The sequence below is a fragment of the Scyliorhinus torazame genome, chromosome 11, assembly GCF_047496885.1.
Source record: "Scyliorhinus torazame isolate Kashiwa2021f chromosome 11, sScyTor2.1, whole genome shotgun sequence".
NCBI lineage: Eukaryota > Metazoa > Chordata > Chondrichthyes > Carcharhiniformes > Scyliorhinidae > Scyliorhinus > Scyliorhinus torazame.
In genome coordinates this window covers 199,031,225-199,046,777 of record NC_092717.1, presented here as the reverse complement: position 1 = coordinate 199,046,777, position 15,553 = coordinate 199,031,225, and the positions used below count along the sequence as shown (strand labels likewise).

At 47.3% G+C, this 15,553-nt stretch overlaps 1 protein-coding gene across 1 annotated transcript in view; it reads right to left on the bottom strand.

Moving 5' to 3' along the window:
* tg (thyroglobulin) overlaps positions 1–15,553 on the bottom strand; it is a 613,433-nt gene that overhangs the window by 212,319 nt on the left and 385,561 nt on the right. The window lies entirely within an intron of this gene.

The following is a 15,553-nucleotide window of genomic DNA, read 5'->3' as shown; positions in this document are numbered from 1 at the left end:
TTAGTTTGAGAGAATTTGGGCAGTATCTGAAATAAGCTCAAACAGCACAGATGAAAGATTCAACCTTAGTTCCTCTGGTTTGAATATAAGCGTTATCCTGCCTGCTTAAATATTATCAGCGATGATACTTACCTCAAGGCAATAAGAAAAAACTAAACTTAACATTGGTCCAGTATAGTTGTATTTGATGACCAATGGATGGCAGTGAGTTTGGAATATGATTCACTCACTCTCACGTTTCTGATGGTGGGACATCACAAGTTGGTGCAGTGTCACTTTCCGAGATTTCACTGACAAATTGGCAGCAGTAACACAATGTAAGTGGCAAATACTGAGTGAGGTGACACATCAAAAAACCTAAAATCTGGAAGAGAGCCCAAGAAGTCACAGATAGCTTGCAAACTGGGGTTGACATTTATGAATTGCTCCAGTTGCATGTAACTGGGTCCACCCACCCACCCAATCCACTCCCTAGGGGTTTTACAGCCTTGGAACAGATAACCAGATATATAGGTCAGAGTTTCCCATTGAAACCACCCAGCTTATTAGTTATGCAGCTTCAAGGAATTTGCTGAATTTCATGCCGGGGTGGGTGGGTGGTGTGGGTGTGGGTGGGGGGGGGGGGGGGTGGCAGTGGTAGAAGGTTTCCTGCCCTGCCATTACCTCATAGGGTCAAAGGTCCTGGCACCATATTTAAAAGGCACCCAGACAGACATTCACTCACTGCAGGCGAGGAGATCCGTATTATTTGTCCAGTCCTTGTGGTCGCAGATGGTGCTGGAGAAGCTTGCAGGTGTGAGAAACCACAAACCGGGACATACCCAGGGCACTTCCATCATTGCTTTTCGCTCATCTCTGGATAGGAACATCACCAGTGATGCACCCATCATCAGGCCCATGATCGCCATTGCAGCGGCCCATGCTTGTCAGCCAGGCCCTTTTTGCTCAGGCACTTAGCACTTCCTAGTCCTGTGTAAACTGGTGATGGGTCCTCCGTTGCTTCATCTGGATGGTAGCCATTACCAAGGCCGGGTTTCCTGTAGCTTACATCATCAGCACCTCAGTGGATATGTGGACAAATTAAAATGATACATGAAGTGAGCATGTCCTTTACAGGTTTCCTCAATTTCAGCGGGCCTGCACTAAGCCCTTTAACTGGCCTCTGTCTAGACATGGCATCCCCAACCCACTACTTCCAGGTGAAGGACATCCTGGAGAACCAACGGTGGATATTCCTTCTGTTCATACATGAATGTGTATGGAGATATTGCTCTTTAACCAAGGTGATGAGAGCCATGGACAAGAAGCCTAATTTGGATACTTTCTCACTTGTCTCCACTATCCTTGAGAGTCTATCGAGAGACCATTGACTCGGCAGGAGAAAACTAACCGTATTGAGATCCAATAATCCCTTTTTTCATAGTAACAAAAATTGCAAATATCCCTTTTTTCCCCGAGAACAAAGTACATATTTCCATTCATGATCCTGTGAGTTGCCCAAGTTACCCATTATATGTCCACTGTTCTTGTGCATTGACAAATGTCTATTCTATTAGTCACTCTCTGGAAATGCATTGCGCACATAGACCTGAATTGTCAGGATGGCAAGTGGTTAGCTCATGTCATCCCGACATCTGAGAGTTGCCAGGGAATGCATCCCTTCCAAAGGCGACAAGCTTGCTACCATTATACATACAATTGAGCATTGATTGGCAACAGGTGGGACCTCCATCTGCCCTTGGATGGAAGCTAACTTGGAGAGCTGTTGGCCAATCTGACTGGCTGATAGCTCTTCAATCCCTGCAGGTACACCACTGCAGTAACCAGAAGAGATATTGCAGCACCATGCCGGAGCCAAAGTCCCAGGACCACACTTCAGGTCAGTACCAGGGGTCCCAAGGGTTGAAGGGTAAGGGATGTCCTATGGGGTCAGAAATGGGGACCATTTTGGTGTCGGGGAGCTAACGCCAAGGTTGGGGAACGAGGAGGACAGGAGCTCCCAGGTCCTTGAGGGGAGGGCACCCTAAATCTGAAAGGGCCATCAAATAGAAGCACCCCTGCCTCCCCGAAACCCGACATCGAGAAAGTTTACTTTTTCTATTTGGCGTCAACTGACATCCGCCAACCTAAAAATTGAGGCAGCGTGGGAAAAGGCCTTTAAATGCCTGTTTGAATAGATCAGTGTTTTCTGTTTCACCATTTCCCGAGGAAGCCTGTTCCATGGATTGACCATTCTGTGCTAAGCAATTGTTCTCACAGTTTAGCTGTGAATTTACCCCATTTCAAACGCAGACAGTGTCCTTGGGTTCCATTGTCCTAGACAAGGTAAAATAGCTTGTCATTGTCTTATTGCACTATCTCCTACTTATTCTTTGCTTCCAAAGGTCTAGACCTGTGGGATTGATGATAAAAAATAATTCTGATTATAATCTAAAGGCAACTAAGTACTCAGTCACAAATTCGCAATTCACGTTGTCTATCTTCGACTTTGTTTGACTTTAATGATGTCCTGTCGAGCTTCCCCTGATTTGTCTATTTTAAAAAACTCTGATGTTTGGTTTCAAATATAACCAAGGGTGACGGAATTAAAACCTTCTCTTTCTCTGCAGGCCTTCAGTGAGGTAGGTTTGAGGCAAGCCAACTCAAATTATAGTGATTATGGATCCCAGCACAAACATTTGGCACTAAACTGCCAATTTCCTTCAAAGCTAACTGAGATAGGAGATGGAAATACTACGCTGATTTAGTGGAGGTGATAGTCGAGGACAAAGTAATCCATTTGATCAGCACCCCATCCACGAGCCTGACATCAATCCCCTCCAACACTGCTTCAGAAATACAGAACGATATAGAAGGCAACAACCAACATTGCTCCATCATAAATTCTGCAGATAAAAAAAAATAACAGAGGACTTTGTTTCTCTCTTAAGTACCTGGGCCATTCATCATTCTGCCCACATTAGCCTGCCAATAGTGCCTCTGGGGTAAATGAAGTCTGAGACACTGAGTCATTGAGCGAGAAGGCACGTTAATTAGAATGGGCCCCACCTCAAGGCAAACCTTTGCGTTTCTCAGTCATATTCAAAAATAATAACTTTTCATTGAAATTCTTATGGTCCCAGGTTCGATTCCCGTCTTAGGTCACTGTCTGTGTGGAGTCTGCACGTTCTCCCCGTGTGTGCATGGGTTTCCTCCGGGTGCCCGGTTTCCTCCCACAATCCAAAGATGTGCGGGTTAGGTGGATTGGCCATGCTAAATTGCCCTTAGTGTCGAAAAAGTTTAATTGTGGTTACTGAGTTAAGGGGATGGGGTGGAGGAGGCGTGAGCTTGGGTGGGGTGCTCTTTCCAAGGGCCGTGCATACTCGATGGGCCGAATGGCCTCCTTCTGCACTGTAAATTCTATGATTCTATGCTTCACCGAGACGTTCGATCATGAATAAAAACAAAATATCTTTGACCCAACAAAAACAGGCCACACTGGAAATAGCCTTGGGCATCAATTTGTTTATTAAGCAGCACCAATTATAACCAAATAATATAAAACAGCAAACTTCACAGAATCACACAGTGCAGAAGAGACCCTTCGGTCCATTGAGTCTGCACCGATGCATGAAAAACGCCTGACCTACCTACCTAACCACATTCATCAGCACTTGGCCCATAGCCTTGAATGTTATGACGTGTCAAGTGCTTATCCGCGTACCTTTAAAGGATGTGAGGCAACCCGCCTCTCCCACTCTCCCAGGCAGTGCATTCCAGACCATCACCACGCTCTGGGTAAAAAGGTGTTTCTTCACGTGCCCCCTGAACCTCCTGCTCCTCACCTTGAACTTGTGCCCCTTCGTGACTGACCCTTCAACTAAGGGGAACAGCTGCTCCATATTCACCCAGTCCATGCCCCTCATAATCTTTTACACCTTGATCGGGTCACCCCTCAGTCTTCTCTGCTCCAACAAAAGCAACCCAAGCCGATCCAATCTCTCTTCATACCTTAAATGTTCCATACCAGGCAACATCCTGGTGAATCTCCTCTGCAGCCCCTCCAGTGCAATCACATCCTTCTTATAATGTGGTGACCAGAACTGCACACAGTACTCCAGCTGTGGCCTCACCACAGTTCTATACAAGCCTCCCTGCTTTTGTAATCTATGCCTCGATTGATAAAGGCAAGTGCCCCATTTGCCTTTTTCACAACACTACTAACCAATCCTCCCACCTTCAGAGATCTGTGGGCAAACATGTCAAGGTCCCTTTGTTCCTCAGAGCTTCCTAGTGTTATGCCGTTCATTTAATACTTCCTCATCAAATTACTTCTTCCAAAGTGTATTACTTCACACTTTTCAAGGTTAAATTCCATCTGACACTCCACCCATTTGACCATCCAGTCTATATCTTCCTGTAACCCAAGACACTCAATCTCCCTGTTAACCACCCAATCAATCTTTGTGTCATCTGCAAACCTACTGCTCCTACCCCCCACATAGTCATAATAATAGGGGACAGCACAGATCCTTGTGGTATGCCATTGGATACTGGCTCACAGTCACTAAAACATCTTTTTGTCATTGCCCTCTGTCTCCTACAATTAAGCCAATTTTGAATCCACCTTATCAAATTGCCCTGTATCCTATGTATGTTTGCCTTCCTTATAGGTCTCCCATGTGGGACTTTGTGAAAGGCTTTGCTGAAATCCATATAAGCTGCATCAATTGCACTACCCTCATCGACACACCTGGCCACCTCCTCAAAACTTCAATCAAATTTGTAAGACATTACCTCCCTCTGACAAAGCCATGTTGACTATCACTGATCAAACCTTGTCTCTCCAAGTGGAGATAGGTTCTCTCCTGCAGAATTTTCTCCAAAAGTTACCCTACCATTGATGTGAGACTGACTGGTCTATAGTTCCCTGGCTTATCCCTACAACCTTTATAGAGTTATAGCTGGGGGAAGGAAGAGTTATAGCTGGGGGAAGGGCAATTATGATGCCATTAGACGTGACTTGGGGGGGATAAGGTGGAGAAGTAGGCTGCAAGTGTTGGGCACACTGGATAAGTGGGGCTTGTTCAAGGATCAGCTACTGCGTGTTCTTGATAAGTATGTCAGACAGGGAGGAAGGTGTCGAGCGAGGGAACCGTGGTTTACCAAGGAAGTGGAATCTCTTGTTAAGAGGAAGAAGGAGGCCTATGTGAAGATGAGGTGTGAAGTTTCGGTTGGGGCGATGGATAGTTACAAGGTAGCGAGGAAGGATCTAAAGAGAGAGCTAAGACGAGCAAGGAGGGGACATGAGAAGTATTTGGCAGGAAGGATCAAGGAAAACCCAAAAGCTTTCTATAGGTATGTCAGGAATAAGCGAATGACTAGGGAAAGAGTAGGACCAGTCAAGGACAGGGATGGGAAATTGTGTGTGGAGTCTGAAGAGATAGGCGAGATACTAAATGAATATTTTTCGTCAGTATTCACTCAGGAAAAAGATAATGCTGTGGAGGAGAATGCTGAGCCCCAGGCTAATAGAATAGATGGCATTGAGATACGTAGGGAAGAGGTGTTGGCAATTCTGGACAGGCTGAAAATAGATAAGTCCCCGGGACCTGATGGGATTTATCCTAGGATTCTCTGGGAGGCCAGGGAAGAGATTGCTGTACCTTTGGCTTTGATTTTTATGTCATCATTGGCTACAGGAATAGTGCCAGAGGACTGGAGGACAGCAAATGTGGTCCCTTTGTTCAAAAAGGGGAGCAGAGACAACCCCGGCAACTATAGGCCGGTGAGCCTCACGTCTGTAGTGGGTAAAGTCTTGGAGGGGATTATAAGAGACAAGATTTATAATCATCTAGATAGGAATAATATGATCAGGGATAGTCAGCATGGCTTTGTGAAGGGTAGGTCATGCCTCACAAACCTTATTGAGTTCTTTGAGAAGGTGACTGAACAGGTAGACGAGGGTAGAGCAGTTGATGTGGTGTATATGGATTTCAGCAAAGCGTTTGATAAGGTTCCCCATGGTAGGCTATTGCAAAAAATACGGAGGCTGGGGATTGAGGGTGATTTAGAGATGTGGATCAGAAATTGGCTAGCTGAAAGAAGACAGAGGTGGTGGTTGATGGGAAATGTTCAGAATGGAGTACAGTCACAAGTGGAGTACCACAAGGATCTGTTCTGGGGCCGTTGCTGTTTGTCATTTTTATCAATGACCTAGAGGAAGGCGCAGAAGGGTGGGTGAGTAAATTTGCAGACGATACTAAAGTCGGTGGTGTTGTCGATAGTGTGGAAGGATGTAGCAGGTTACTGAGGGATATAGATAAGCTGCAGAGCTGGGCTGAGAGGTGGCAAATGGAGTTTAATGTAGAGAAGTGTGAGGTGATTCACTTTGGAAGGAATAACAGGAATGCGGAATATTTGGCTAATGGTAAAGTTCTTGAAAGTGTGGATGAGCAGAGGGATCTAGGTGTCCATGTACATAGATCCCTGAAAGTTGCCACCCAGGTTGATAGGGTTGTGAAGAAGGCCTATGGAGTGTTGGCCTTTATTGGTAGAGGGATTGAGTTCCGGAGTCGGGAGGTCATGTTGCAGCTGTACAGAACTCTGGTACGGCCGCATTTGGAGTATTGCGTACAGTTCTGGTCACCGCATTATAGGAAGGACGTGGAGGCTTTGGAGCGGGTGCAGAGGAGATTTACCAGGATGTTGCCTGGTATGGAGGGAAAATCTTATGAGGAAAGGCTGATGGACTTGAGTTTGTTTTCGTTGGAGAGAAGAAGGTTAAGAGGAGACTTAATAGAGGCATACAAAATGATCAGGGGGTTGGATAGGGTGGACAGTGAGAGCCTTCTCCCGCGGATGGATATGGCTGGCACGAGGGGACATAACTTTAAACTGAGGGGTAATAGACATAGGACAGAGGTCAGAGGTAGGTTCTTTACGCAAAGAGTAGTGAGGCCGTGGAATGCCCTACCTGCTACAGTAGTGAACTCGCCAACATTGAGGGCATTTAAAAGTTTATTGGATAAACACATGGATGATAATGGCATAGTGTAGGTTAGATGGCTTTTGTTTCGGTGCAACATCGTGGGCCGAAGGGCCTGTACTGCGCTGTATTGTTCTATGTTCTATGTTCTATGTTCTAACCTTTCTTAAATAGTGGGACCACATTCGCGATTCTCCAGTTCTCTGGCACCTTCTCCGTGGCCAGAGAGGAATAAAAAATTTGGGACATCGCCCCTGCGATCTCCTCCCTTGACTCCCACAGCAACCTGGGACACAATTCATCCGGACCTGGAGATTTTTAATCCTGCCAACACATTCAATATCTTGGGCGGGATTCTCCATTCTGGAGACTAAGTCCCCACGCCGGCGGGAAAACCGGCGGCTACTACTCCGGCGTCAACAGCCCCTGAAAGCGAGGAATTCTCCAAATTTTCGGGGGCTAGGTTGCCGCCGGAGTCATTGGCGCCACTCTAGCCAGTGCCAAAGGGTCGGCACAAGTTCGTGCATGCGCGGAACGGCCGGCATGATCTCACACTTGTGTGGACCGGCCAGCGTATTTCCACGCATGCGCAGACCTGCCGGCGTATTTCCACGCATGTGCAGGGTTCTCTCTCCGCGCCGGTCCCCGGGCAATATTGCGGAGCCCTATAGTGGCCTGCCGCGGAGGAAAGAAGGCCCACAAGGAAACAGCCCGCCTGCAGCATCAGTTGGCCCCGATTGTGGGTCAGACCACCGTGGGGGCCCTTCCCCAGGGTCAGAAACCCCCACGTGCCCCCCCCCACCCCCTTCCCCCGGACCGCCCCCGCACACTAACCTGCCAGGTCCCGTCATGCGTGAGGTGAGTAATTCATACCGGCGGGACTGGCCAAAACTGGACGGCCACTCAGCCTATCGGGGCTCAGAGATTTGCCGGGGGGGCCGCTGTCAACGGCCTCCGACTGGCGTGGCGGGAATCCCGCAGGCCCCCAAAAAATGGCACCGGAGAATAGGGCAGCTGCCGGCGGGGCGGGATTCGCGCCTCCCCCCGGGGATTCTCTGACCCAGCGGGGTGTCGGAGAATCCCGGCCATGGTCACTCCCAATGTTAATTTGCTCGGGAACATCGCAGTCTCTCTCCCCGAGTTACATACCTACATCCTCATTTTCTTGGTTGAAGATGGATATGAAGTATTTGTTCAACATCTTCCACCCACCCTTTATCCCTCATGGACCCCACTCTTTCCCTGGATATCCTCTTCACATTGACATACTTAGAGAATGTTTTATAACGTTCCCTACTTTTACCAGCCAGAGCTTTCTCATATCCCCTCTTTGCTCTTCGAATTGCTTTCTTAAGTTCTACCCTGCACTTTCTGTACTCCACTAATGCCTTTACTTATTTGCTCCCCTTGACCTAATAAAAGGCTCTTTTTTTCTTCTCATCGTATCCTGAATACCTCTGGACATCCATGGTTATCTGGACTTATTACTCCTTCCTATCACCCTAGAGGGAACCCCTCGCCGGGTGGGAGAATTGCCGGGGTTCGGCGTGAATCCCGCCCCCGCCGTCCTCCCAATTCTCCCGGCCCTCAAAAACCAGCCTGGAGTGAGTCGCGCTTCCCGCCTCGGAGAATGGCGGGGTCCGGTGTGACTCAATGGGCGCCTGGGCCGCCTGAATTCTCCGGCCCGCGATGGGCCGAAGTCCCGCACGTCTGTAGCCGGTTACACCGGCGTAGATTAGAGTAGGTCCCTTACCGGCGGGACCTGGCGGCGCGGGCGGGCTCCGGGGTTCCTGGGGGGTCGCGGGGGGATCTGGCCATGGGAGGTGCCCCCACGGTGGCCGGGCCCGCGGTCGGGGCCCACCGATCCGCGGGCGGGCCTGTGCAGTGGGGGCACTCTATTGTTCCGCACCGGAGGCCGTTGTCTTCCGCCATTCCCGGTTTGGAAGCGATTCCCTCTGCGCATGCGCGCTGGCGTGCCCGTGCATGCACCGACTCACGACGGCCGGCGGAGGCCCTTCTGCGCCGGCTGGCGTGGCGCCTAGCCCCTATCCCGCCGGCCGGCGGGGCACCAACCACTCCGGGGCGGGCCTAGCCCCTGAAGGTGCGGAGGATTCCGCTCCTTTGGGGTGGCCCGATGCCCGAGTGGTTCACGCCACTCCATCCCACCGGGACCCCCCGCCCCGCCGGGTACAGAAGAATCCCACCCTTGTGCCTGCACCCTCCCCATTTCCTTTTTGAATGCCCCCACTCTCTTCTGTAAAGTTCCCCACAAGTAACTGTTCCCAGTCGACCTTGGCCAGATTCTCCCTTATTTTTCTAAAATCAGCTCTCCCAATCCAAAACTTTTTTTTTGCAACTTCTCTATTTCATTATCCATAGCAACCTTACATTGTACCATATTGTGGTCACTATCACTAAAATGCTACCCCACCAACACATCAACCAACTGTCTGGCTTTATGCCCCAGAATTAGGACCAGCACTGCACCATCCCTCAGGAGTATTGAAAGTCAGAGAAATCTAGGAGTACAGGTCCACAGGTCACTGAAAGGGGCAACACAGGTGGAGAAGGTAGTCAAGAAGGCATACGGCATGCTTGCCTTCATTGGCCGGGGCATTGAGTATAAGAATTGGCAAGTCATGTTGCAGCTGTATAGAACCTTAGTTAGGCCACACTTGGAGTATAGTGTTCAATTCTGGTCGCCACACTACCAGAAGGATGTGGAAGCTTTAGAGAGGGTGCAGAAGAGATTTACCAGAATGTTGCCTGGTGTGGAGGGCATTAGCTATGAGGAGCGGTTGAATAAACTCGGTTTGTTCTCGCTGGAACGACGGAGGTTGAGGGGCGACCTGATAGAGGTCTACAAAATCATGAGGGGCATAGACAGAGTGGATAGTCAGAGGCTTTTCCCCAGGGTAGAGGGGTCAATTACTAGGGGGCATAGGTTTAAGGTGAGAGGGGCAAAGTTTAGAGTAGATGTACGAGGCAAGTTTTTTACACAGAGGGTAGTGGGTGCCTGGAACTCGCTACCGGAGCAGGTGGTTGAAGCAGGGATGATAGTGACATTTAAGGGGCATCTTTAAGGGCCTGTTCCTGTGCTGTACATTTCTTTGTTTGTTCTTTGTATCCCTTGTTGGACCCTCTACATATTGACCTTAAAAGTTCTCCTGTATACATTTTATTAAAACCAATCTGTCTAATCCCTTAACAGTATGACTATCACAATTAATGTTGGGAAAGTTAAAATCACCCTATTGTTATTATTTTGACACATCTCCGCGAATTGTGCATATATTTGCTCCTCAATTTCCTGCTGACTATCTGGCGGTTTATAATAAACACCTAACAAGGTGTCTGCTCCTTTTTTATTCCTAAGATCTACAGATAAAGCTTCACATTATGCCCACTCCAAGATAAAATTTCTCCTGACTGCGTAACTGATAATAATGCAATGCCTGTTCCTCTTTCATCTTCTCCTCTGTCTCACCTGAAGGTTCTAATCCTGAACTGCCAATCTTGCCCCTCCCTCAACCACGTCTCTGTGATGGCCATGATGTCACAATTCCACGTGTCAATCCTCGCTCTCAATTCATCGGTTTTACCTGTGCTTGCCGGCACGTGGCACTGGGAGTAATCTAAAGATTGCAACCCGAGAGGTCTTGCTTTTTAGTCTACTATCTCACTGAATTATTGATGCAAGACCTCATCCCTCTTTCTACTTATGTCATCCCTCCCTTCAGGATGCCCTCCAGCCGTTTAGTGACTTTAGGAGGATAATATCACAATATGGAATGTTCTCAAAACTGTACAGGTTGAAGTAGAATTTTACCCTGTGATTAACTGATTTGTAGCTGAACTGGGAGAACACACATTCTTTAACACACATTGGGTGGAATTTAATGGTTGTGGTAGTGGGCTCATCCACTGGCTAGAGAGCAGGCGGCAACCCCAGCACAACCATTTCCATGTATCCAGGTGGAATTCAACCCCAATTAAGCAGTCTGCTGCCAGGCCATAGAATTCCCAAGCCTTTGAACATGAGCTTCCTGCCTTTGAGAGCTTCTAGCCAATCAGAGGCCAGCAGCTCGTCAGTACCAAGCACCAGCGGAATGGGTGGTCACTGACGATCATGCAGTCGGCCCCAGGATAAGTTTTGCTGGAGCCCTGAAACACAAATAAATTGAGGAGTCCCTGCGGGTCGTTCAGGCAGGCAACAAGTGAGGGGCAGGTGAGGTGGTGCCGGTGACTAAAGGAGTTAGTGTCAGAGGCAGGTCCAGTCCTTGTCACTGCTAAGTCCTTCCATTGGGCGGAGACTGCCTGAGGAGGGGGGACCACTCATCAAGGCTGCAGCCATGCTCACCAGAGTATACCTAGTGCCGTGCTACATGGCATGGATGACCATCGCACAGGCCTGTTCCTGTGCTTTATTGTTCTTTGTTCTCTGCGATATAGGCCCTGCCCCCACCATGCAGCCTACTCCTGAGGGAGCATTAATTTCTGCCCTTTGTCAGTGTCAAGTATGCTCAGGTTAGATATAGATTAAAAAATTATTTCTTGTGATGTAAGCATTGCTGTTAATTCCAGTGTTTCTAAATGCCCTTCAGAACTTGGTGGTGAACCTTCTTGGACCACTGCTGTTAACTGGTACAGGTACACCTACAGTGCTGTCTGGAAGGGGGTTCCAGGATTGTGGCCCAATTATGATAAAGTAATGGTGATCTCTTTCCAAGTCAGGATGGTGTGTGGCTTGGAGAAGAACATGCAGGTGCTGCTGTTCCCATGGACCTGCTCTGCTTGTGCTTTTTGGTGGCAAAGGTTGTAGTTTGGAAGGTTCTGTCGAAGGAGCCTCTGTGAGTTGCTGCACTGCATCTTGTAAATGACACACACTGCTGCCAATGTGCATTGGTAGCGGAAGAGTGAATGTTTAAGTTATTGGATGGAGTGCCAATCAAGCAGGATGTTTTGTCTTGGATGGTGTTGTGCTTCTTGAGTGTTGGTGGAACCATCCTCATCCAAGCAAGTGAAGAGTATTCCATCACACATATAACTTGTGCTTTGTAGATGGCAGATTTTGAGGAGCCAAGCGGTGAATTACTCACTGCAGAGTTCCCACCCTCTGACCCGTTATTTTAGGCATAACATTTGTATGGCTGGTGCAGTTAAGTTGCTTTTCAATGATAATCCACAGGGTGTTGATATTGGGGGATTCAGGAATGGTAATGCGAAAGAATGTCACGGGAAGATGGTTAGATTTTCTCTAGTTAGAGGTGATCATTGCCTGGCAAATGTTACTTTCCACTCATTAGCCCAAACCTGAAAGTTGTCCAGGTCTTGCTGCATATTGGCACGGAATGGTTCAATGTCTGAGGAGTCAGGAATGGTGCTGAACATGGTGCAATCATAGAACATAGAACATAGAAGGAGGCCATTTGACCCATTGAGTCTGCACCGACCCACTTAAGCCCTCACTTCCACCCTATCCCCGTAACCCAATAACCCCATCTAACCTTTTTGGACACTAAGGGCAATTTATCATCTAAGGCCAATCCATCTAATCTGCACATCTTTGGACTGTGGGAGGAAACCGGAGCACCCGGAGGAAACCCACGCAGACACGGGGAAAACCTGCAGATTCCGCACAGACAGTGACCCAGCGGGGAATCGAACCTGTGAAGCCACAGTGCTATCCACTTGTGCTACCGTGCTGCCCACAATCATCATCAGCAAATATACCCACTTCTGACCCAAGTGCAACACTTCTATTTCTATTTCTATTTCCCATTGTCACAATTGCTGAATGACACTGCCATTCTCTAGTGACAATCTATGGTAAAGTATGGAAAGTCTGTCAGATCCTTTCGCTCAAGCACATACATTGCCCCATGCCATGGTTGCCAACTCTCGCTGGAGTTTTGACTATAAGATCTCCCTGTCTCTAATCTCTGTCCACCTGCTTCCACCATTGGTCACACATGTTTGTCCATCCTTTCCATGCACTGCGTTCTCACACCAATTGGAAAGGGAACCTCACTACCAGACTGCATGATATCTTGGCTGCCAATCAAACCTCTTCTTCCTCACCAATATATTTATAACTGATTAAAACAGGAAGTTTTTAAAAATAAATTTAAAGTACCCAATTCTTTTTTTTCAATTAAGGAGCAATTTAGCATGGCCAATCCACCTACCCTGCACATATTTGAGTTGTGGGGGTGAGATCCACACAGACGCGGGGAGAATGTGCAAAGTCCACACAGACAGTGACCTGGGGTCGGTATCGAACCCGGGTCATAAGAACATAAGAACTAGGAGCTGGTGAATGCCATCTGGTCCCTTGAGCCTGCTCTGCCATTCAATGAGATCATGGCTGATCTTTTTGTGGACTCATCTCTACTTACCCTCCCGCTCACTGTGACCTTGTATTCCTTGTATTCCATTACTGTTCAAAAATGTATCGATCTTTGCCTTAAAAACATTTATCAAGGTAGCCTGCACTGCTTCACTGGCAGAGAATTCCATATATTCACGACCCTTTGGGTGAAGATGTTCCTCCTCAACTCAGTCCTAAATCCACTCCCCCTTATTTTGAGGCTATGCCTTCTAGTTCTAGTTTCACCTGCCAGTGGAAACAACCTCCCTGCGTTCATCCTCTATATTCCCTTCATAATTTTATATTTTTCTATCAGATTCCCCCTCATTCTTCTAAATTCCAATGACTATAGTCCCAATCTGCTCAGTCCTCCTCCTAAACCAATCCTCTCAACTCCGGAGTCAACCTTGTGAATCTCCTCTGCACCCCCCCCCCCCCCCCCCGCATCCCCCCCAGTGCCAGTACATCCTTTCCGAAGTAAGGAGACCAAAACTGTACACGGTACTCCAGGTGTGGCCTCACCAAGACCCTATACAGCTGCAACATAACCTCCCAGTTTTTAAACTCCATCCCTGTAGCAATGAAGGGCAAAACTCCATTTACCTTCTTAATTAATTGCGCCACCTGCAAACCAGCTTTTTGCGTTTCATGCACAAGGACACCCAGGTCCCTCTGCACAGCAGCATGCTGCCGTGAAACATCATTGATAACCACTGCACCACCGTGCTGTCCCATAACTGATTAAAACAAATGTAGAAAGAAACTTTATTTGCTTTACCTGTAGGGTTGTCAAAAGCAGCATCCTGGAGATTTGCCTTCAGTCTTGGAAACTCTAAGGTTATTCTGGACGGTTGGCAACTCATATCAAATAGGAGCTGATGCAGCCAGCAGTGAGAGGAAACTTTCAAACTGTCAGTCCGGGCTAGATTCATGCAATGATCTATAAACTGAAGGTTTAAGGAGGTGTGCACCATTCTGGACCCTCAACAATTTAACGGCAAAAAAACAAGTCAACTAAATGGCAAAATGCTGAAACGGTGAAGCAAAAGAATGGAAACACGTGTCAAAGAAAGCAATTGAAAAAGAAAACAAAGAAAGAAACATGCCTGAAATAATTGAAAACAGATGAAATATCATCAGCACGCGCTCTATTTTAGAAGGTATTTCTCACAATGGATAAGGATATGGTCGTAACTTTTATTTATTTCATTTTTCATGTCACTATTCAAAACAGAATACATGCTATTTAAAGCAGTGGTGAGCTTTATCTAGTCCTCCTCCCCCAGATTTCTGTTGAGGGAGGTGATTCATTCCAGGTTTAAAGCTTCACAAGTGACCATTTTTCAGTGGAAGCTATTCCACCTCTGGGGCTTCATACAATCCTGCCCTCACACTCATTTTCAGTTAGCAGCAGGAAGTTTGATTAAGTTTTTGGTTCCCATTTCTAGTCTAGTTGCACTTAAGCTACAAGTAGTTTATTAACTAATTTTATTAACTCATTTTAACATTACTCTCAGAACTTGGGGGTCAGACATTGCTCCTCGCTGTACTACATGTCTCACTTTGGCACCACCTCCACAGTATCAATATTTCCCACTTTGTCTGTTAGCTTTTAGAAAGAGTCATCGGACTCAAAATGTTAGCTCTTTTCTCTCCCTACAGATGCTGCCAGACTTGCTGAGATTTTCCAGCATTTTCTCTTTCGTTTCAGATTCCAGCATCCGCAGTAATTTGCTTTTATTATTTTAATAATTATCCATGTGTGAGCTTCAAAATTGAGTTAATGCAGCCACTGAGAATGTTACAATTAATTATCGCACCACAACTCTATCAGATATCTGATAACCTGGGAGTCCCTGGTCTGTATAGTTAAGCTATAGTCACAGGATAAATTTATTCGACCATAAGAAGGTCATTAAGCTCATTGAGTCTCCTTTGCCAATCAATGAGTTCATGACTGACCTGATCTGATAATCCTCAACACCACTTTCTTGCCTTATTGCCATAACCCTTGATTTCCTTACTGATTAAAAATCTCTCTACTCAGCCTTGAATACACTTGATGACCCGACCTCTACAGCCCTCTGCGGTAAAGAATTCCACAGATTCACTACCCTCTGAGAGATGAAATTCCTCCTCATCTTTGTCATAAATGGGTAGCATCTTACTCTGAGATTGTGCCCTCTAGTCCTAGACTCTCCCACAAAGGGAAACAA